A 21,191-nucleotide genomic window follows, 5' to 3' on the forward strand; every position below is an offset into this window, starting at 1 on the left:
ATCCTTTGTACAATAAGGTCAACTCCTGTGGAAATCTGTTTTATGAATTTACCCTGATTTCTGTAATAGTGGAAGCTATGTGCAAATGAGTTGGGAAATGGGTGTAAGTGGCAATATTACATTGTGTTAATTAGCCTGGCATTGACGAACTGTACAAAGCCTGGGAACTTCCACAGCAGGAAAGAGAGCACATCACAGAGAATCCCTTTCGTCACAACTGACTTGTGCCATGGGACTTCAATTAAAAACCAGACCAGGCCACTTTTAATCGCTTTAATGAGAAATTAGTTTTGAAAAAAAAAATCTTTGTTAAACTGTCTGTCTACTTTTCTACAGTGCACTTCATCATGATGGTAGATGAGGTGCTAATTATCTGTCTTGGCTGCTTTTCTGAGCGCAAGGTTTGTTATTCCATACTGCACCTGTCACCATAGGCTCTGATGTTTGGGATCAGTGGGCATTACTGTACTACCAGCTGTAATAAAGAGTAGAGGGCCAATGATCCTGTATGTCTATTGTTAAAACGAAGAAAGACTTGCACAGTTCTCCCCATTGGTACATCCCAGTGCGTTGGTACTTAGACCATAACGGTATTATCTCAGGGAATATAGGTCTGCTACAGGATATTGCCACTTTAACCACCTGAACTGCCTTTTAGTTCCAGTTTCAACTCAGTGTCAAAAATATTACCCCTGTTTAAGATTAATTTGTGACAAAATGTCATATTAATACAGCTATATTTCCCAGGGGATAAATATGGCCTTTTGAAGAGCAGCCATGGCAGAGTGCTATATAGGACTATGGAGAATTATCAACAGGCTTTTGCTTTAGCAAATGTCATGCTACCAGAAGAATGGTGCAGTTTGCAGGTAAGTATAGTGTACGGACTGTTTTATTATAAGAGTGAGGTTATGATATTTTCTTCCTATTAATCCATATCTCATCCCTAATTATATTAGCGCCTCTCAGTGACACCTGATTAAGAATCTGAGGAGGAAACTGTCAGTTGCCTATAAATCCATCAGCATTGTATCATGTTTATTTTTGGCATTTTAGCTATTTTGGAAGGCTGATGTTTACCTGGAGGTTTGCACATCATTGGTAGAATTCCTTTTGGTTTACACCAACGGGTGTGCACAGTTGAGCCCTATGTGATGCTGAGGAGTTTGCTTTTAAGCAGCTAAATCCAGCACTAGTAGTAAGCAACTATAATTCCAGTGAAACCAATAACAGCTGCACCTGCATGTGCTAAGGCTGACTTTGGAACAGTACATCAGGTATTCTCTTTGTACCGAAGTAGAATAAACTTTGTATTTCATTGCACCTTCGGTACCTGTAGTATGCCTTGGATATGTCTGAGCTATTGAAAACAAACTTCTTAACAGCCCTCAGATGTAAAGAAAGGGAAGATGAAAAAAAGTCCTAAAACTAATCTCTTGCCTCACAGCATTCCACCAAGATGACTCAGAAAATGACAAGGGAACCAAGCTGCAAATTAGGCTCTAGTGTTTGTTGAAGACATTTGCCACTGGTAAAAATGAGTTATTGAAACAGTAAAGCTGAGGACTTCAGAGAAACTTTGATTGACAACAATAATTACAGCTATTCTTGTTCCTGTAAGAAATGCAGCACAGGCTAGGCGTAATAAATGTATGAAAATGATATTCTAAATCTGAGCAGAAGAAGATATAGGTCCAAACTGTTTGTGTCTTCTGTACAAATGTCTGTGCATTTTTATGTGTTAAAAGTAGCAGGAGCTACCAGGCAGGTGTGTAAATGTGCTTTGCATGACTAGCCAGCTAATTACTGAATGTTTTCTAAACAAGCCTCTGTGAATTCAGGCTGTCTTGCCTTGGTGGTGTTCAGTCCAGTGAAAGATTTTGGGTTTGTCACCCAAGCCACGCTGTGTAGCAGCAAGGTCAGGCTGGGGGCTTGGCAGGGCGGATGCAGTTCATGGGCTTCTGCCTTCCTTCTGCGTCCTGTCTCTGGAAGAGACACCTAATGATTGTTTGAGCCTCATACAGGCACTTCCAGAGTGGTCAAATGATTTCTTTTATACCTGAGGATAACGCAGTGCTTGGAGCTTGAGCTTTGTCCTAGGCAAAGAGGGGAGAGAGCTGAAGAGCGCTGTCTTCTGTATCTGCATGCAGCCTGTGGCCTCAGGCGGGGAAGTGCTGCAGCGACCTAGAGCTAGGAGCTCTTCTTTGTGGCTACCTGGGCCTGCCAACATCTGACATGTGCGTGTTTCTGAACATTAGACTATTCTAGACTGTATAGGGATAGGTGCAAAAGGGCCAGGAGTACTTCAGGCTCTGATGCTCTTAGGTGTCTGTTGTTGTCTAATGCTATGGAAGTCTAGCATATGAGAATATAAAACAAGTGTTTTGTAGCCACTACCTTTTGTTTTTATCTCTCTAACTTGATGACTGCCTACTATTTCCTTCTCCTGCTGTTGCAGTTGTTTGTTACCAGAAGACCCCGTATCCCTCCCAACTCTCTCACACAGTGAAAGCAGGCTTGCAGCTGCACTTTGCTAGCAAGCAGCTCCAATTGCTCCACCAGATGTTTCTGCTGCGAGGAGATCGCTTTCCCTCTTCCCACTCCTGGTCTGAGATCTGGATTCATTTTATGACACCAGGCAAAGTGTGGAAGAAGGCAGCGCTGTACTAACCCTTCTTTCAAGGCTGCAGCAGTGCAAAGAAAGGGACTAGAGCACTGGTTGGTTTTATTGAACCCATTAGAACAGGTTGCCAGGAATTATTTAGTAGGGTTCACATTTACAGGAAAAGGAGAAATATGAAGTTAGTCAATCCACAAGTGCAGAGAAAGAGTTAAATTAGTGGGGGAAAAGAAAAAAATAAAAGAAAAAAATCCTTAATGCTGAAGAAAGATTATGCTGGCTTACTTATCAGGTTCATGCTGAGCCCAGTCGTAATTGGAATGTACCCTTTGTAAAGTTTATTGGGTCCTGGGGCAGCTTGTTACTGAACCGGTCAATTAATCTATTTTTTTTTTAATGAGTTAGGGGATTTCCTTTTGTGGAAAATCACCAGGAAACCTGACCAAATGCCCACAGCTTGGGGAAAGCGTGGCCTTAACATATAGAAAACCCTTCCTCCACAATTAGGAGAGGAAATAGACACCTCCCCTTATGGGCAGCACATTTGACCAATCCAGGGACAAAATAGATGGGATTTCACCATTGACTTACAGGTTGTCGAGGGAGGATCACCATGAAACAAGATTACTTGAATGCAGCTTGGTGTTGAAGGAAATAAAACTGTTGAGTCTCCCTGCTGAGAGACAAATGATTTCCATTTAAAAACCTGTTTGTTCCATGCTGTAACTCCCAATGTAGCAATAATTAATGATATCAGAAGGTTACGAAAGACATTCTGTTGTGCTTGCTCTGTTCTAGGCATGAAATTGGATTAACATGAAGATAAACTTAGACTTTAAATCTGTTGAGGAAATCAGTAATTATGCCAAAATTCACAAATATTAATCTTTTTAAGTGTGTCAGGATGCTGTTCATCTATCACCAAAACATCCTGCCTTGTCAGAATTCTGTTGAAAGGTTAATTTCTTAAAATACTTGGATTTTCAATAACAGAATATTGTGAAGATGCAGCTTATCGAATTAAGAAAAACAACCTCACCTCCGGAAACGTGGTTATTTCTGTTTCGGTGGCATCCAGCCAGTACCCTCTCATGAGGAAGAATCAATTTGCAAGGTATTGAGTAAACCCTGGGGCTCTGCCTTGGAGAGGTGACCACCCATGAAAACAACTGACATGAAAAGACTGCAAGGTATGATAGTGAATACTTATTAAAAGCGTACCTTTGCTGCAAATGAGCACATGGAAACACCGTTGGCTTTAGGGGCAAGCAACGGGGGCGATTATAAAGTGTCTGAAATTAAGTTTGGTAGAAGTTCACTGGGTGATTGGAAGGGGAAGAGAATCCATGTTTTATCTTAAACATTTAATGAGTCCAGTGCTGGCTCTGGTTCTACTGTAGCAAGTTTTAATCTATCTGTTTTAGTAATTACAGAGGTGAAACAGTTGTGTGAATGTGTGCTTTGGTACAGCCTGCAATGAAGCCTGCTCAGTTGATGCTTTGTTGCTACTGATTCTCATGAGATGGAAACTCAGCTGGGTATGTCTATGTAAGTTGCAGTCATACCTTCCCATTGCAATTTAGCTATACCCTAAGGGAACGTGTTAGCTTTGAGTGCCCATTTAATTAAGTAGCCTGGTAGTACGACTGTAGTAGAAGTAGAAAAAATAACCGTCAGTGATGGGTTCCATTCTCAGTGGAAATGGAGTTAGTGAGCACCTTGTATAAATCTATTCAGAGTGGTCCTCAATACCTCCTACCATGAAACTTGCATCTAAAACACTTTGAGATTTAGAGATACGTGGTCCAAGAATTACAGTAATTTCATTCTTGCTTAATTCATTTGAAAATGCAGGCTGAACATACCTTAGAGAAAATGGGTTTTTCAGATCGGGAAGATGGTTAGGAAGCTGAGAAATTGGCTCCTATAGACATGTGTTGTTGGGGCATCACAGAGATGGCATCATCCAAAAGATTGACAAGTCTTTCATCAAAATGTAGTTTGTTTTTGTGCACAATGCTGGCAAAAAGAGAGGGTGTGCGTAGCAGCAAGTGTGCATCACATGAGAAAGGCGTTTTCCAGTTGCTGAATGTCAGGAAAACCTAAGGGGAAGGCTAACAGAAAACTTCAGTATTTTCCTGAGCAGGTCTCAAAGCAGATGTGATAACAGTATTCCAAAAATCTGGATTTTTTTTGACGTTAGGTAGAAAAAACGGCATAAGGAAATATGTTTACAAATATTGACAATTTTTAATGTGTTTCATAAATTAAGGGCTTTTAATGTATATGCTGCCTTTTAAGAAAAGTCAATGGTGAAAAAGAGTATGTAACCTCCATAGGTGTTTCTTATTGGCTGGAAATGGTTTCTTAGCGCTTCCAAATTTCATACTCTGCTTTACTGCACATAAAGTTAACTCCATCTAGGAGTTACAGAGGGGTACATCTAATTGCTCTAGTCTTTTAAAAAAAAAAAAAAGACCTTTCACTTTTTGGAAAATGGTCATCAAATCATGTGCTTCCCTTTTCTAGATGAGCTGTCATCTTAGTAAATTGGAAGGAGAAGGGCGTGAAGGCAGAGAGTGGCCATGGATGTATTTTCAAGACGGCTATGGAGACAGGCAGCTCCCATTCAGCAGGATGGTCTTTGCGTTTTGCTGACCTATTGACACAATGTGTCTCTTGCATTTCCCAACCCGAGGTGTTAAACCAGCGCAGCTCGGTGCTATGGCATGTGGTCTTACTGGTAAGTTGGGGATTTCTGCACTGTGCCCTCTGTAGACATGTCCTAAGTGTCTCGGCTAAGATTATATGGGTAGTGTGTGATTGGAAGGAAAATTAAACACAGGCTTAACCTTTGGTGATAATCACAAAACATTCCTTGCTGTTGTTGACTTTAGTGAGAGCTACAAAGTGTTTGTGCGGGGAGATAATTAAGTCCCTAATGTTTATGAAATATCCAATCCGTTTTATATAAAAAGGTTTCTATGATGACCAACTCAGACATAAAGAGGTTGTCTCATTATTTTTCATTTTATTATTATCTACTTCTCTTTACCAATTTCTTTTTCATTTTTTCCTATGCCTCTCTTTTCTTTATCATAGGCTGCTTGCATGGGCTTAGCCATAAAATCATCTCTCTGTGAAAGAAACATCCTTCTATTTATTGTGTCTATTTTTTATGATGACTTTTACTTTGAATTTATTTAACAATACTCTACTTCTTTCCTTTCACTACATTGTAACTGCTCCTTCCTGTGTCATTTGGAACTGGCCAAAGTTGGCAGATCTCAAATTTCTTTTTCCTCTTTGAAATGTGCAGATTCTTTCTCCTTCAGTGATAATGGGCATTGTGTTTCCTTAGAAATATTTTTGGGGGCCTATTATTTCTCAGCCACTTCAGTTGGCAAACTGAAGGCTTGGAAACAAATTAGCTTGGATGGCAGCCCAAGCTGTCAAAATGAGCCTTCCATTCATTACTGAATCATCCACCTCCTGCATTTAGATCTTCAGTCCCACTTTTCCAGTAAGCTTCTCAGTTGAGTTCTTGGAATTCTTTTTTTCTGTCACTTTTGAACTCACTACTCCAGTCTACTTCACTTACGACCACACAGCAAAGCTACTTCCCCATTATCTGGAAGTAATGAACTAATAATGCCAGTATAGAGGGCACAGCTGGGCATCATTTTTGGTAGAAGACATTAAAATTATATTTTCCTCACATATTATTTCTCTATGAGTTCCCTGAGTCTGAGGCCTTGATCACTTTGTCAGGCAAGAAATTCCAGGTAGGAAAACTGATTCCTACATGGTTATCATTAAAATCCTATTATTAGTCTTGCTCTGAAAAGTTCTGGGGATGAGGTAGGAAGATCTAACATCCTTTACATAGTTATGTCCCGTAAGTATTGTCCCCCACTTTTCTGTTTTTTTTTTTTTGGTGTTTTTCTGCTTTTTTTCTCCTTTTTATCAACAAATGTTTTTTTTTTTCAGAAGAATAAATCTCTTGGAAATATCGTGTAGCATCTTTTAATGTCTTTTCACTTTGTGTAAGTGGTGACTTAGATTGTTGAGGGGATTTTCAGAACACCATGTTTTGGTTTCAGACATTAAATTTTTTTCCCACCGTTTTAGTCAACTTTTTGATACTATTATTTGAGAGATATTTTCAGGGGAAAGGTCATGGCTTTCCTGCTTACTTCTTTCTAGAAAAATGTATGCCCCTCTGGTCTGAATACCTAACAGCATCATTTAGGACTTGGACAATGAAAGCCTTGGCCAAAGATCACAAGGACTTGCATACCTGGAGAAATGTGAAAAGAGCGGAGGAGGATTATTAGGCTGTGTAACAGGTAGGCTAAAGAAGGTACCTCTTCCCTTGGCCGCTACAATCTTGTTTTGCTCTTAGGCAACCTATTTCTGTACCCTTTATTCAGGCACTCCTGATAACTCTTTTTATTCTGCTTGAGTAAAAGCAGATCATGAAGAAACAGCTTTTTCAGATACATATAACATGTGTCTTCACCAATGGTATAGGAAGTATTTCTAGCATGTAGAAATTCAAGGGACAGCACCCTTGAACTGAGTTGAAACGATGATTTTTTTCAAGGACATCCATGGGCCTCTTACTACCAATAAGTATAGAGCTGTTCATAGCTGTTCATGCAGCCTCCAACAACCTGTTATTCTGCTTTCTTATTCTACAGTTAGGTAGAAAACAGTGCGTTAACCATCAGATTGGTAAGAGGAAGAAAAGCACGCCATGGCACACGTGTTTTTTTCTTTAATGTATTGTGTAAACTGGAGTAATTTTCTAAGACATTTTCTGTGATGCCCACATAAAGATGGTTGCTCACGAGCTATGTGTTAGCAAGGAAAACTTGATCGCTGTTGCACTTACTGTGATGAAACTTTAAATTTTTTTTATCAACTTCTCTGGAGTTCTGACACAGTTATAATTCTGTTAGAAAAAAAAAAGGGGAAAAATTTATAGGATTTTTCTTCTAAGCAAGGTAAGACTATTTCCCTTTTTGGTACACAAGAATATTCCCTCCCAAATTAAATAAACATTTAGCATAAAATACACTGTGGTGATTATTGCAATTCAGGGACTAATGATTTCCTTTTTCTCTGGCTTTCCTGTTATGCAGTCGGCTGTGTTTCCACACTTACGCTGGTGAATTAACTCCCTGTGGATAATGTAGCTTCACTTGAGGCAGATGTCAAGACTCTTAATCAGAATTTAAGTAGCCTCAATTACATTCACCTTAATTCACTTTGGAAGTGAAGTAAGTTAAATTGAATTAGGGCTACTTTAATTCTGAATACAGAAGTCCACACAGATATTCAATGCATTTTAGCTAATTTCTTCTAAAAATTAATTCAGATTCTCTTTGCAACTGCTCTCTGAAGTACAGATGTAGAGTCTGTGGATGCTGGAGATGAGGAATAGGGGGGAATAGACAATGCCGGGTATGAAAGTAGTAGCTGAGAACTATTGGGTGTAAAGGATTTAATCTTGGCCCACAAAGATGCTTGATCTGAACTTGAGACACAGTGCTTGGCCAGAGTGTGCTGATCAGGAAGTGGAAGAGAATTATTGCCCTGAGGAGTGCAATTCCATAGCAAACAAGAAATGTATTTGGCCCCAGTGCACAAAAATCTGGATCTTTTTGTGCCTCCTTTGAATGAAATCTTTTCAGATAGGAACTGCCTTATGTGGGTTTGCAAAGCAGTCGGCTCTATGAGCTGCAACTGCAATTAAATGGTTGCAAATATACATGTGAAGAGAGACATGCTGAATGAAACAAAGAATGTATGTATTCCATTGTTATGAAGAGTGACCAACAGCAGAGCTTCTGAGGATAGAACTTAGGGCACTAATTTTCTCAGGCATTCACTGGCATAAATTAGCAAAGGCTTAGGATTTCATGAGACAGAAATAGAGGTTTTGAGTGATTATTAATTTCTCATAATGGATTTTTTTCCATTCATTGTTGAGCACTTTACTAAAACTGAAGTGTTTACTATTGTCTCTCTAATCTATATCATTATCTACTACCTCTCTACCGTTTGTATATGGAATGCAGCGGAATGCTTAACCCCACAGGTGCGTGGCCCACGCGACCATATCCTGTGTCTGGATTGTGTTCTCAACTTGCACTGTTACCAGCAGCAAGCAGTGGCGTTAGCTAACGTGTTTGTCTTGCAACCTGCATATAAATTGGTTACCAATGCTTAGCTTCAGAAAGTCTCTGTTTTGTAGCCCCCTATCGTGCAGTAGGCCCTGTACAAACTCAGGATCAGAAAACAGCTTTACTCCGAAGAGCTTACAGCATAAACTGTCAAAAGAGAAACAACCTGCCTGCAGCCAGAGTACAAAGGGCACAATACAGTGTTAGGATGATTAGGTAAAGAGTAGACAAGAAAACAGAACAGGAGCTTATGCAACTTGCAGACTTATGATCCACCCGTGTCCAGAACAAGAGTACAGTCCTGTCCTCGTAAAAAGGATACGATAGAAAACGAGAAGAAGGTACAGAGGAGGGCAACAGGGATGAGTAGAGTCATTTAATGACTTTCATTGGAGAAATTAAATAAAATAGGGCGGTTCAGCTTGGAAGAGAGACAAGTAATACAGGTGTGTGTAAATTTAGAAATGGCATGGGAAAAGTGAATTGGAAATGACTATCCCCTCGTAACACAAGATTAAAGGGTTAACGAAAGGAATTTTCAGGCAGCTATGTTAGAACACAACAAATAGAAGTGCTTTTTCACACAGTGCATAATTCAGTTGTGGAACTTAATGCTGACAGATATAGATTCAAGAAGCAATTAGACAAATTCATGGAAAATAGGTCCAGCAGGGGCTATTAAACACACTGGTGCAGATGCAACCTCTGGCTCAGGAAATCCCTAAATGGCAGGCTGCCAGAAGCTGGAAGAAGCATCACTCTAGGCCTGACATGCCTTTCTGTTCTTTCTCTGAGTGACCACTCCAGGTTTGCTACATAGTGTGGGTTTGAGGCCTAGATGGAAGATGGTGTCTCTTAGGCTTCTGTTTATCCTTTGGCATTGCTCATATTCCTTGTATTATTTCATTGAATTCCCTCTTTTTACAGAGCTGTATTATATTGTGTGGATTTGATGTTTGACAATAGTTGAATTACACAGTACAAAGAATAAAGTATCAGCCTGCTCTCATGACAGTACAGAAATGCATAAGCACCATAATTAACCCTGTGGCAGACCACACAGGCTCCCGATCCCATCCCTTCCTAATGGCTGAATGGGAAAGATTAGCATTTCAGCACTTCTAGAAAGTTACACAATCAAGGGTTTGGCAGAAAAAGGGAGGGAATGAATTCCAAAGTACCTACCAGTAGACCTTCATCCTTTCAAACCACTTTTAGATTAACAGTCACTGGTGAGACTGTGTCCAACCTGCTTAGCATGGTTTATTAGCATTTTTATAAACAAAAATGCTGTATTTCTAGGCTGGACTTTGACCCTCATAATCTCCAGATGTAGAAACCCATGGAGTACATTAATTCATTTGTACAGGCTGAATTCAGCCAGAGAGATTGGTTTGCTGCAATAATGTCCCTGCGCAGCATAGAACACCAGGAGCCCACTGCCTCAACACTAACTTGTGCAATGTTGGGCAAATCCTTGCCCCTCCAACAAACTGTTTTCCGAGAGTGGGTCTGCAGGGAGCTGCAGTATGGCCACAGCTTCATCCTTTTCTCTGCAACTTTCTTTCTTTTGGATTAGGGCTTCACAGGGGTCCACAAACCCACCAGCTATGAACCAAGGTACCAAATAGACTGTTAATGCTGTTCAGGTTCTGGTTCTACATTGAATGATACCCTACTGGTTCTGGGGGAGAGCTTTTGTCTTTTTCCTTCTGTGACAAAGAAACAGCTCATGTTATATTGAGCTCCTAGATTCTCTTTGATTTTAAGTCTAACCTTTCATTGTGAGGCTGCTGGTGCAAGTGAAATCAAAACGCCTTTGTGAAAGTGTCTTAACAAGACAGTGTCGTGGTTGTGTAAACTCTCATCTTGCTCCCAGTCAGTGCAAGCTTGGTTCAGGCTCTTATGTATTCCAGAAGACCACTAAAAGGTGATTTCAGGCATATTGTGCTTTCTGTTTATTTGCCACAAAATAATTAAACATTGTTTTTGCATTTCCAGAGTGTTTGTCCCTAACACTGCCTAAATGAATCACACACTGTTCTTTTCTTAACCCAAATGGGATAGATTTGGAGTCAAGCTGTGATAATCCCAGAGTACAATATATAGAATTAATTTATAGAGATGTGTCTTTGTTGTATTAAATACTTCATAACTGAGAGGCTGTAGGGAAACAGACCGCAGGGTATGCAGAAGACCGCAACAAATACTTCCAGTCTCACCAATCCCAGTGCCACTCAAACTTGTGAGCCAGCCTGCTTGTGCTGCTGTTGCCTCATCCTCAGGCTCGCCTGGCTTCCTGCCCAAAGGGACCCTCTTTCTGTTCAAGGCAGCATATGTGTTGCTCATCATGGTGGTCTAGTGCTGTTTATATGCAAGTAATTTTCCCAAGGACTCGGATGGTACTGTGCCCAACGGAGGGGCTACCACACCTTGGAATATTCTGCTGGGCAGCACTGTGCTGCACTTCAGCCTGTCTTTTTTGAGTTTCTGCATATTAATGGGTCAAAAGCTAGGTCTGCAAAATGGGCAAAGTGTGTTTTTTCCCCTCACAAGACAGTCAGCAAAACTAGTTTGGATAAAAAAAGGAAATGCCTTAAACATTGCAGAACTAAAGCAGCAGAGTGAGGGTGAAGCTGCCCTTCCTGAGGTAAGCCCTTTTCTCATCATAGCCTCCTGAAAGGAGAAACTACAGGTGCTCAGTAAACTCTGCAAAATAAAAACAGGTGATGCCCAGAGCTTGTTCTAAGTGTGACAAAATAGAAGAACTATATCCAGGATAAATAAAGGTGAGAGACATGATATATACACGAGTCTGTTCCTCAGGGAGGCAGTAGCCACCCCACTGCATCTGTGCCTGTATGTTCTTCCCTGCCTTTACCCCTGAATGCTGTCTGCATTTGCATTCTCGTCGTCTAAAAGCAGTTGCTCTTTCCTCTGAGCAACGTGGCGATGTCTGCCTAGCACTAAGGAAGAATGAAAAGCTGTAACTATGTAAGTGCCTAACTCAATCAATAAATATTGGTTTAAATAAATGTTAGGTGCTACACAAGTGGTTGTGATGTGAACTGGGCAGAAAACCAGAAACCTTGGGAGATGCAGGTCTGTTCCCCCAGGAGGTGGCCCAGTATGCTTTTTTCCCCTACTTTTAGCTTCTATGGTGGAAATAAACACCTGTGTTCCTTTGAAGAGCTGAGCTTCTGTTCATTTAATAGAAGGAGATGTTAGGGCCCGTATGAGGCTGCTGCTACAACCTCATTAATGATTTACCATTTTTGAGCTGATCTTCCATTTTTTCAGGTCATAAAATGGTGATTGTGAGTCAGTGGCTTTCCAAGAACCACACAGCGGGTTAGCGGCAGAACTGTAGGAAGAACCCAGGCCCAGCAGCTCTGAGGTCTGAGCAGACTGTTTCCTTTCAGGCTGGTTGTTGATTTGAGGTATAATATTTAGCAATAACCAGGCCATCTTCATGTGGCATCTTACAGGACACTGAGCGACATAAAAGCAATCTGTAATGCATTCTGCCCAGTTCAAATGGATTCACCTGCTGTGTTGTTTGCAGAAGTGCGTATTTTCTGTCCTTACATGAACCCTGTCAGGTTCCAAAGGGGCATCCTGAGAAGGAGGGAGGATCGAGCTATCAGCTACAGGCTCTTTTGCAGTGTAGGAGAGGGAAGTAGCAGATATGTGCAGTGCATGTGCAGGAGTGAAAGTGCTTGTTAAATTAATTATTAAGGCCAAAATGACATTGTCTTCCCTGTCCTGAAAGGAAGTGCCTGGGGAAGGTGACGTAGGAAAAAAGCTTGGTTCTTGTGGGCATAGAGGGACAGGGAAGAGAGGAGGCACGGGTCGTGTAGTGAGGACAGGGGCGTTTCAGAGAAGGCTACCTCCAGGAGAGTTACCAGTTGTGAGGCTCTGTTCTCAGTAGATCAGCACGTCAGCACACTGCAATAATAGTTACTATTTATTAGGAGCCTATCCATCAACTGATGCCTCAGGTGCCTCTTGTGATTAGAATATAAAACAGAATGGGTTGCTGCACGCAGTACGGAATATTTTTAATCTGTTTCTTTCACAGCAACTACCTGACACCAAAGTCATTCAAAGGTTAGGTGGGAGGGAGTTCCTGGGAACTGAGGTTGTAGGAGTAACACATATACAAACAGCATCTTTCTCCAAACGTTACCAGTTTGAGGGTTATGCCTGGGCTTATTAAGGCAGAATGGCAGGAAAAGAGTTTGAAGATGAGAAGCATATCTTAGTGCCGGCCCATTAAATGCCTGAGATGTGAGAACCAACTTTTTAAACTCTACTTTTATGAACATCAAGTCTGTGACAGGTCAGTGTTTAGTCTATTATCTTATCAGCTAGTGGCTACATATTCAATGGAGAGAGATGAGCTGTCCATTATATGTATTTTGTACTTTTATGATGAAAGATAATTTGTGTAAAAGCATCCAGAGCGTAGGCATTTTGGGATGCTTTTAACATATCAAAAGAATCTGATCTTTATCTGTCTTTTTCCTCTAGCCAAATTATTCACCAGGAATACTGATTCTTTTATTTCCTTTCCATTCTCTCTCCACACATCCTGTATTAAACACTTGCATTTTATTTTCTATTTTTTTGTATACAGGCAGCAGAACAGGGAGTGGAAGTAAAGACACAAAGAAATAGCAATAACAGCCCCTTGGATTATTATTATTATTATTATTATTATTATTATTATTATTTTAAATAGTCCAATTATTTCTTGCATTAAAAGAAAATAAGGATTTTCTTGTATACAGTTTTCCACTAGTGTTGCCTTATATTGCCAGATTGGGAAAATTTAAAGGAGCAAAACAATGTGGCAGAGACCTCTTTAGGAAATAAACCTCTGCTTTGTTATTAGGCTCATTTTGAATGAATTAACCCTAGTATGGGTCTCCAGTTATCCATCAGAGAGAATACTTCTCTACCTTCCAGATAGGAAGCAGTGTTAAGTAGCCAAGCGGGCTGGGTCTTGTGGTTGCAAATCTCATTTTTCTGGAGATGTTTTTGGTGAAGCTAGTGCAGTTTGGATTTATGTTCTGTTTTCTGAGTCATGTGAGATGTTGGAGATAAACCACAAAGCATTCTTTGACCAGAAAAAAAGATACTATTTGACTAAGATGTCTTCCACCATTCCTTCTTTTCCATGTGTGCTGCAGTCATACACCACACGTGTTGTCATGGAGTTGTAGTGGACTGGTCTACTCACTTTTGCAAGTATCTCAAACTTTCAGCTCTTTTCAGTTTGCAGAGCCTCCCCTCCCACTTTTTTGTCTTGGACAGGAGCTCCTGAATTTAAGCCTCTTGACTGCTCTCCTGCATTTTTCTCTTTCTTTTTTCCTTTTTTCTTTTTTTTCTTTTTTCTTTTTTTTTTCTGTTAAATTTCCTAGACATGTTTTCAAGGGAGTCACGGGCACCCAGGGCTCTGAAGGCAAGAGATTAAAACCACCAAAAAAGCTTAATACATTTAATTGAATGTGTTTTACAGAGTGCATGCAATGTGTATAATTTATATTTTTTGAAACAAACAAGTGACTTGCTCCCATCAACCCTAGGAATGGCTGATAAATGGCTTTATATAGCAAGGGAATTCATAGCCATGAGTGTCAAGTGTTTGATTGCGTTCAGGGTCTTTTCTTTGTTTTAAGAAAATGTTTCATGCTCCTGTAGCACCTTTCACTTCCAAGGGCTTGCTCCTGATCTATCAAGATGAGGAGTAACTAGTTGATTTAGGTCAGAGATTTATGGCAGTGTAAATCCATGGTGAGATCAGTAGCTGGCTCAAATAGCTGAGTTTCCCCAACAAACTTTAGCTGCAGTCTGCAGTCAGGCAGACAAAATAATTTCAGTAGAAAAAAGGAGAATAATGAACCTCCTCTTCTCTGGGTCCTTCCCTCTCGTTTTGTCTGCCCTTTCCCCCTAATTTGGGTTGACAGTCACAGTGTTCTTCCTTAGTCTCATCTTCCCACCGTGGCACTTCCCTTGCTTTGTGATCACCTCTTCTGCTATTTGAGCATTTCTTGACATCTACCTTTGCAGCTCAGTTTGCCTGGTTTCTCTTGTCCCTTCACAAACTTATCTTTGTCCAAGACGGTCATGTTGCTTGGACTACCACCTAAACCTTGTGCTCTTCCCCAGTGTGCACGCAGCCTACGGTCCATTACATGGTTCTTCATATGCTCCTTTTAACTCCCTGTATAACTCTTCTCTTCTTTCAATCTCAGTCATTGGCCTTATGGGTTCAAACGAGGTTTTGGATTGGCTTCTCCAATTATTCCCTTTTTTCTGAGAGTCATCCATCCACCAGCACAATTAAACCAACCCCCCCGTCCCATTCCAGGCAGGAGGAAAGGTGTTCCTCTCGTTCAATAAGCGCTTGCTTTGCATGCAAAAGTGCATGTCTGCGTTTCGCCTTCAGTAAATAGTGCTGCATTTTTAATGAGCTTGTCCCTAAGTAACAGATTGTGCCGCCAAATGCTTTAACTTTTTCTCTCTTCAGATTCTAAAATAAGTTTTTGCTGACTTTTTGCTGTTAATGGCTGGAGGGGATGGTTTTCAAAATATGCTTGGCCGGCACCAGCTGAAGATTGCTTTTTATTTTACTCATGCTGAGTGTGCTGGCTCTTTTCTCTCATTTATCCTGGGGAAGCTTGTTTTAAATGTCCCTTGCATACTGTAATTGAATCCACTGCAGGAACTGAAGCTTGTAGCATCTTTCTCTGGGCTTCTGGAACTTCCTGAGGGTGATAATCTGTGTTTAATGATGAACTTTGCATTCTGAAGCCTTCTGTGAGAGACTATCCAAGGAGTAAGACAGGAAATGTGTTGATATGCTCCATTTTAATTCAAGAGGTAAATGAGGGCACCATGGGTCATGGCGATAGGTGTCAGCTTCAGGCTGAAATGCTCAGCGCATTGGCTCAGCCGTGTAAACGACAGCATTGTGCAGAGCGTCTGCCTACTGCTTGCTCTGAACGGAAACATTGGAATGTAGAGAAAACGTGGTTTTTCCTCTTTAGACTCTAAGAGAGATTTGTCAGCGTGAAATCCCAAGAGTTCGATGGTGATATTTGAATTAAACTCAGAATCACTGACTTGATAGTGTTTGGATTTTAGGTTGTGGAGCCTACTTTCCAGCTGATGCTACTCGACACACTTTAATAGAGCCATTTATATTTCATGGATATCAGTAACACCATAGTGGTTTATGCTTTTTAAGAATCCAACCCCACACCCCATAAAACATTTCATAATAAGTGTTGTGATACAGAAAGATATTTTAAGATATGATTTTGAAATAGGATGCTTTCGAGTTAAATAAGAGAGGAAGGAGTTTTCAGGAAGATTGTGCATTACCACGTGGTACCACGTACAGCCCTAATGTTTTGCCCTAAAGATGTAAGGCTGGTGGACAGCTTGTCATCTGAAGCCAGTGTGAGCGCATGGGAATGGGACGTAACTGAAGGAAGCAGAAAAGTGTAGCATTAGTTTTATTTTTCAAAGTGGAAATGGTTATTGCAATGTTTCAAAGTGAGGAAGGACTGAACTTACTCAAAGACTTGTGCTATATGGATCTGACCTGGTAGAGGACTGATCAGGGAAAAGACGTTTGTGGCATATACAAGAAACTCTGGTATGAAATTGGAAGAAAACGATGAATAAATTGCCTCCTGGGAGAGCCAAGGAGGGCCAGGATGAAAATGAAGAGAGAGGGAAGTGGAGAGAGAGAAAAAAACACAGTTGTGCAAGGTGCTGAATGTGAAAACAGTAAGCTTTGCTGCGATGAGCAGTGGCTGGGAAGCAGAAGCATCTGAGGATGGCAGAGAAGGTAGCTGGCTGGGTAAATGGACTGGAGGGGATGAGGGCAGAAGCCTGGAGGGGAGAAAGCTGCAGTGAGATGAGGCGTGAGATGACTCAGACGTGGCTGAAAGGCTTCAGCAGTATACAGTGGGCAGGCAGTTTTAATGGCAGCTTGGACGTTGGGGAGAAGAGGGAGGAAGAGCTAAAAATGCCCCTAAGAACGCAAGCCTGCGAGAAGGATATCGCCACGGGCAATGTAGAAAGGAAGCAGAAAATGCATTAACCCCTCCCGGAGGCGAGCAGTTCAGAGGCTGAAACTGTGAGTGCACACAAGTGGATGGGGGGAGCGAGCACCGACTGCCCCGTGACGTCCCTTGGGATGTGGTGCAGCGTGTGGGAGGCACAGAGCCCTTCCTTCAGCGCGAGGAAGGGGTCACAGCTCTGTCAATTCGGCGTGCCAGCCGTGGAGCTTGCTGGAGAGGTGGGAAGTGGGTATTTTAAGGCTGAGGTGAATTACTGCTCCCAGAGCCAAAGGGGATGTCAGGGAAATAACGTGGCTCTCTGTGATACCGACTTACTGGGCAGTAGTCCTGAAGTGTTGTAGCTCATCCGTTGCCCTTATCTCGTGCACGGCTCTGCCCTGGAGCTCTTGCTAGCCTGGCCAACGCCTGCTCCCTGTAGGGGCAGGCTGCTTGCTTTTGGGGCTGGAGGCGGCTGCGGCGCTCCCGGGGAAGCTGTGCCAAGCCATGGCCTTTCCTCTATTGTGTGATAATGCTCATGAAGGCTGCGGTCCCTCGAGTCCCTCCTTCCCTTTCTCTTCACCCCTCCCCATTAAATCTGGTCCTCGTTTTCAAGCCCTAAATCTCTGGGATTCGCTTCACTGAGAGCAATCCTCATATCCTCATGGCCGTGCTGCAGCGCATTGTGCTGCGCGGCCCCATCGGCGTGCACGCAGGAAGGATGTTCTCCAGAGAGGCCTGGGAGCTCTCTGCCCCCCTTCTGGCACCACCCAGAATTTCTGTCTTCTGGGTACACCGCAACCCCCATGCTTCTCTTTGTGGGGTGTTTTTTCTATTTTTTTAAGGGTTTTGCGGCTCTTTTTAGGCCACATGCAATGCATAGTTTAGGATGGCAGCTGTGAGGTTGACCTGATGTGAACTGAAACTTCGCGTGCTGTGCTTTTTGGTATGGATTCCCAGGCTGGGATTGTGAAGAAGCCATGGGCTCCTCTTCCCTGCTTCTTCCCCAGATCCAGCATGTTGTTGTGGTTCGCACTGGCCAGAGGCTGCTCCTCGACTATTTCCAAAACGCACTGAGCACCTGCGTCTTGTCCTGCCCAACCTGACACACCTCTGCCGGGCTCTAATTTTCATGAGGATCTTGCAGCATTGTCAGTCCGGGGTCTTTAAAACTCTGAAGTGGCATGCCCACAATTTGTCAGTGCTTTTGAAAATCTTAGCCAGATGGCTTTATAAATGCAAGGAAATAAAATGATAAATGTCAATATGGCAGAAATGTGGCTGCTCAGGGATGTTAAAAGGATGGCATTTCTCCCTCACTCCTTTTTTCTTTTCTGAGAATGCCCAATTTTTTTTCAAGGAGCCACTTTCAAATATGCAGACATTGAAAGATCCTGGGTTAAATTTATCCCTTCCACAACTCCATGGACTTCAATAGAGTTGCACCAACACTTGTCCCGTCTTTTGTAGCTGATTAATTTATGTTCATTTTACTTCTCCGGTGCCAATGAAAGAATTTAATAGACCCCTATTGTTCCCTGCAGATACCCCCCCTCTGTGCGGAGAGGCATCCAGCTCTTCTGTGAGTTGGCATTGTTGTTCCTTCTCTTTTTGATTTCCTTCATGTAGCAGAAAGAGATTACACTAGGGGAGCTAACTGTGTACTTGGCTCTCCGGGGAATTCAATACACGCCTGCAATTAACCTGCATTTAACTGGCCATTGGATGTTGCTATTCCTCTACAATAAACACAGATGGTAGGCAGTTTTGACTGAGTATTTGTATACTGCAGGTTGGCACAGCTCAAGTCAAAATAAATACAATTTCCAGACGGCAATCCTTGCCTCTCCTTTTTGCTTTTTGACAGAGGAGGGGAAAATCTGAACAGTATCCAAGAAAGCTACTTCTTTGGCCCCCAAAATAAATATTTCGCCTAAAAGCTGGAGTTGATTTCAGATCTCAGCCCCATCAGTGTGTCAGAGAGACAAAAAAGGGGGAGAAAATTTTTAATCAGGATTTAGCAGGGAAAGTAATTTGGTGGGAGGGAAAGTACATTTTGAATTACACTTAATATCACAAGCTCTCATCTTGCGAGTGCTCGGAATGTTACACAGCTTTGCTTCTGTCATGGGCTGCTCGAGTTCTGTGGATTAAAATAAGATTTTGGAGGTTTGTGGGCGAAAATGCATCTTTATGCATTTCTCAGTCCAGAAAGCGAGGAGAATATGTTCCAACTGGAATAGCTTTTTCTTTGCTTGTTTGGGGAGGGAAGGTTGTGGGCTGGAATGAGCACCTCATTAGCTATTAATTATTTTCCTCATTCACAAAACCAAAATAGTTCCTTTGTTGCCAAAAAAGGGTTGTCTGCAGGAAAATCTGAGCTCTGGGAAGATTTAAAAAAAAATAATAAAATAATAATAAAAAAAAGCACAGTTGTTAAGTTTAAAGAAATTGAGCTAAGCATATAAAAAATCTGCCACCAGGGTCAAACTGGATGCCATGTGTATTTTTTTTTTCATTAAAGGAGTGCAGATTTTGAGCCCGAGCTATTATTTCCGGTGACTTGAGGCCCTCCGGGGGCAGCAGTGAAATGGAAAAGAGCACGGCAGCCTGCTCTTGGAACTGATGCTCACTGAATCTGAAAGGTCATGTCATGTTTTCTGGCAATTGACTCAATGGGTTTGGATTCTACAACATAAGGTCGGGCCGTTTTCACTCAGCACATGTTTACTGGGGAATGTGCCTTCCAGTTGTTTTCACATTGACCTTATTACCCTGCCACACTGATGAGCCTGGCACAAAAACTACTTTTTGTATTGCTGCGTGTACCACACTCCCTCTCCTGCTCCCCGTTGTTACTTTGGGCTGCAGATGGAGGATTTAGCGTATGCATTGCCCCTGCTCCGAGCCCCTGCTTTCCAGGCCCTTTGCACAATGTGGCTGGGCAGAAGCCCACCTACTGCACGCTTCCCACTGAGGGTGCAGTGGGACCGCCTGATGGTCTTGTGTGGGAGATAGGAAGGGCTGTGAGATGGGGAGGAGAGGACACACAGGCTCCGGATTGTAAACTCGAGCAGGAGGGTTTATAGCACCCGGTGAAATGGCTTTTCTCCGTGCTCCTGCGGTAGATGTGGCCACGAGGTGGGGAGCTGCTGAGAGGGCAGGGCTCGCAGCCTGGGGCTGGGACGTGCTCTGCACTGAGCAGTGTTAAAAGGGATGGAGGCAGCAGTTCCTCGTAGTAAATCTGCTCCTTCGGTGCAAAATATACTGGCCAAGCTTTGCCGGGATAAATAAAATACTGCTGCTATTTCTGCAAGCGCATTGGCAGCTCTCCTTGCAGCCACAGAAGTTCTTGTGCTGAGAACACAATATGCGTCTCTGCCACCTTTTCAGGCTTAAAAAAGTGTTTTGGGCTTCTGTCAATTTTAGGAGTTATAAATTAAAGACGAGGAGTTTATTATTACTTGGAACGCTCCCATGTTTTAAGCAGTTTGAGCCAAAAAGGAGCTAAGACATTTGCAAAAAGTCATTGACAGAGACAAGGAAACAAACCTAGGAGTGCTTTCTTCTACGAATGCATTGCTTAATGTTGTCTTGCCACCTGTTTGTCGACCCTTGCTGCCCCAGTAAGAAAAGAAATGTTGCATTGCTTTGTCGTTGTTTGAATATTGCTCTTTCAGTAGGGTCAGAGGAGTATGGAAATTGATAGTCATCTTACGTAGGGGATCAAGGCAAGGCTTGAGAGACGCGTGTCCACTTCAACCTGAAATAGGGAGTGAGTGATACTATGGCTTTGTGTGAAATTCCCTCATTTTACAATCATATTGATTAGACAATTTGTATTGATTCATACAGTTTGAACATTTTTCCTAACATTTTTGTAGTGCCGCATAGATACTCACTTTGTCTGGAAGCCATTTTAGTGAATTAGACTGCTGATTTCACAAGTTCATAACCCTGAAGGGTAAAATTCTTTGGAAGAATGTTCAAAATTCGGGTAGTTTGTCTTGCAAGGCAGCATCTAGTTTAAACTGTATGATACCCTTTCTTAACAGAGATTGCAAATGCCCTATGGCTGGCTGTTCTGTTCTCACTTAAGATGATGGCTATGGATTAGGAGCCCGAGGCTTTGGCTAACATCTATAGTCAAGGCAGTGAATCCCCAGGGTCTAATTCAAGGAAACTTGTGCAGGTGTCATAATTAGCAGTTTCCTGTTAAAGCTCCACAAATAAGCTGTAATCCTCAAGGCACTAGTCTCCAAAACCCCTTGCAGATTTGTTTTCAGACCAAATAATATTCATCTG

The 21,191-nt window shown here is 42.0% G+C and overlaps 1 protein-coding gene across 1 annotated transcript in view; it reads left to right on the forward strand.

The window, feature by feature from the left end:
• Nucleotides 1-21,191, forward strand: part of LOC106036443 (protein FAM169B) — a 269,050-nt gene that overhangs the window by 64,058 nt on the left and 183,801 nt on the right. The window contains exons 14-16 of the mRNA XM_067003776.1: nucleotides 748-869; nucleotides 3,614-3,810; nucleotides 5,150-5,363. The gene's annotated coding sequence lies outside the window, so the exon portion shown is untranslated. The remainder of the gene's footprint in view (nucleotides 1-747; nucleotides 870-3,613; nucleotides 3,811-5,149; nucleotides 5,364-21,191) is intronic.

Source organism: Anser cygnoides, chromosome 11 (assembly GCF_040182565.1).
Source record: "Anser cygnoides isolate HZ-2024a breed goose chromosome 11, Taihu_goose_T2T_genome, whole genome shotgun sequence".
Classification (NCBI taxonomy): domain Eukaryota; kingdom Metazoa; phylum Chordata; class Aves; order Anseriformes; family Anatidae; genus Anser; species Anser cygnoides.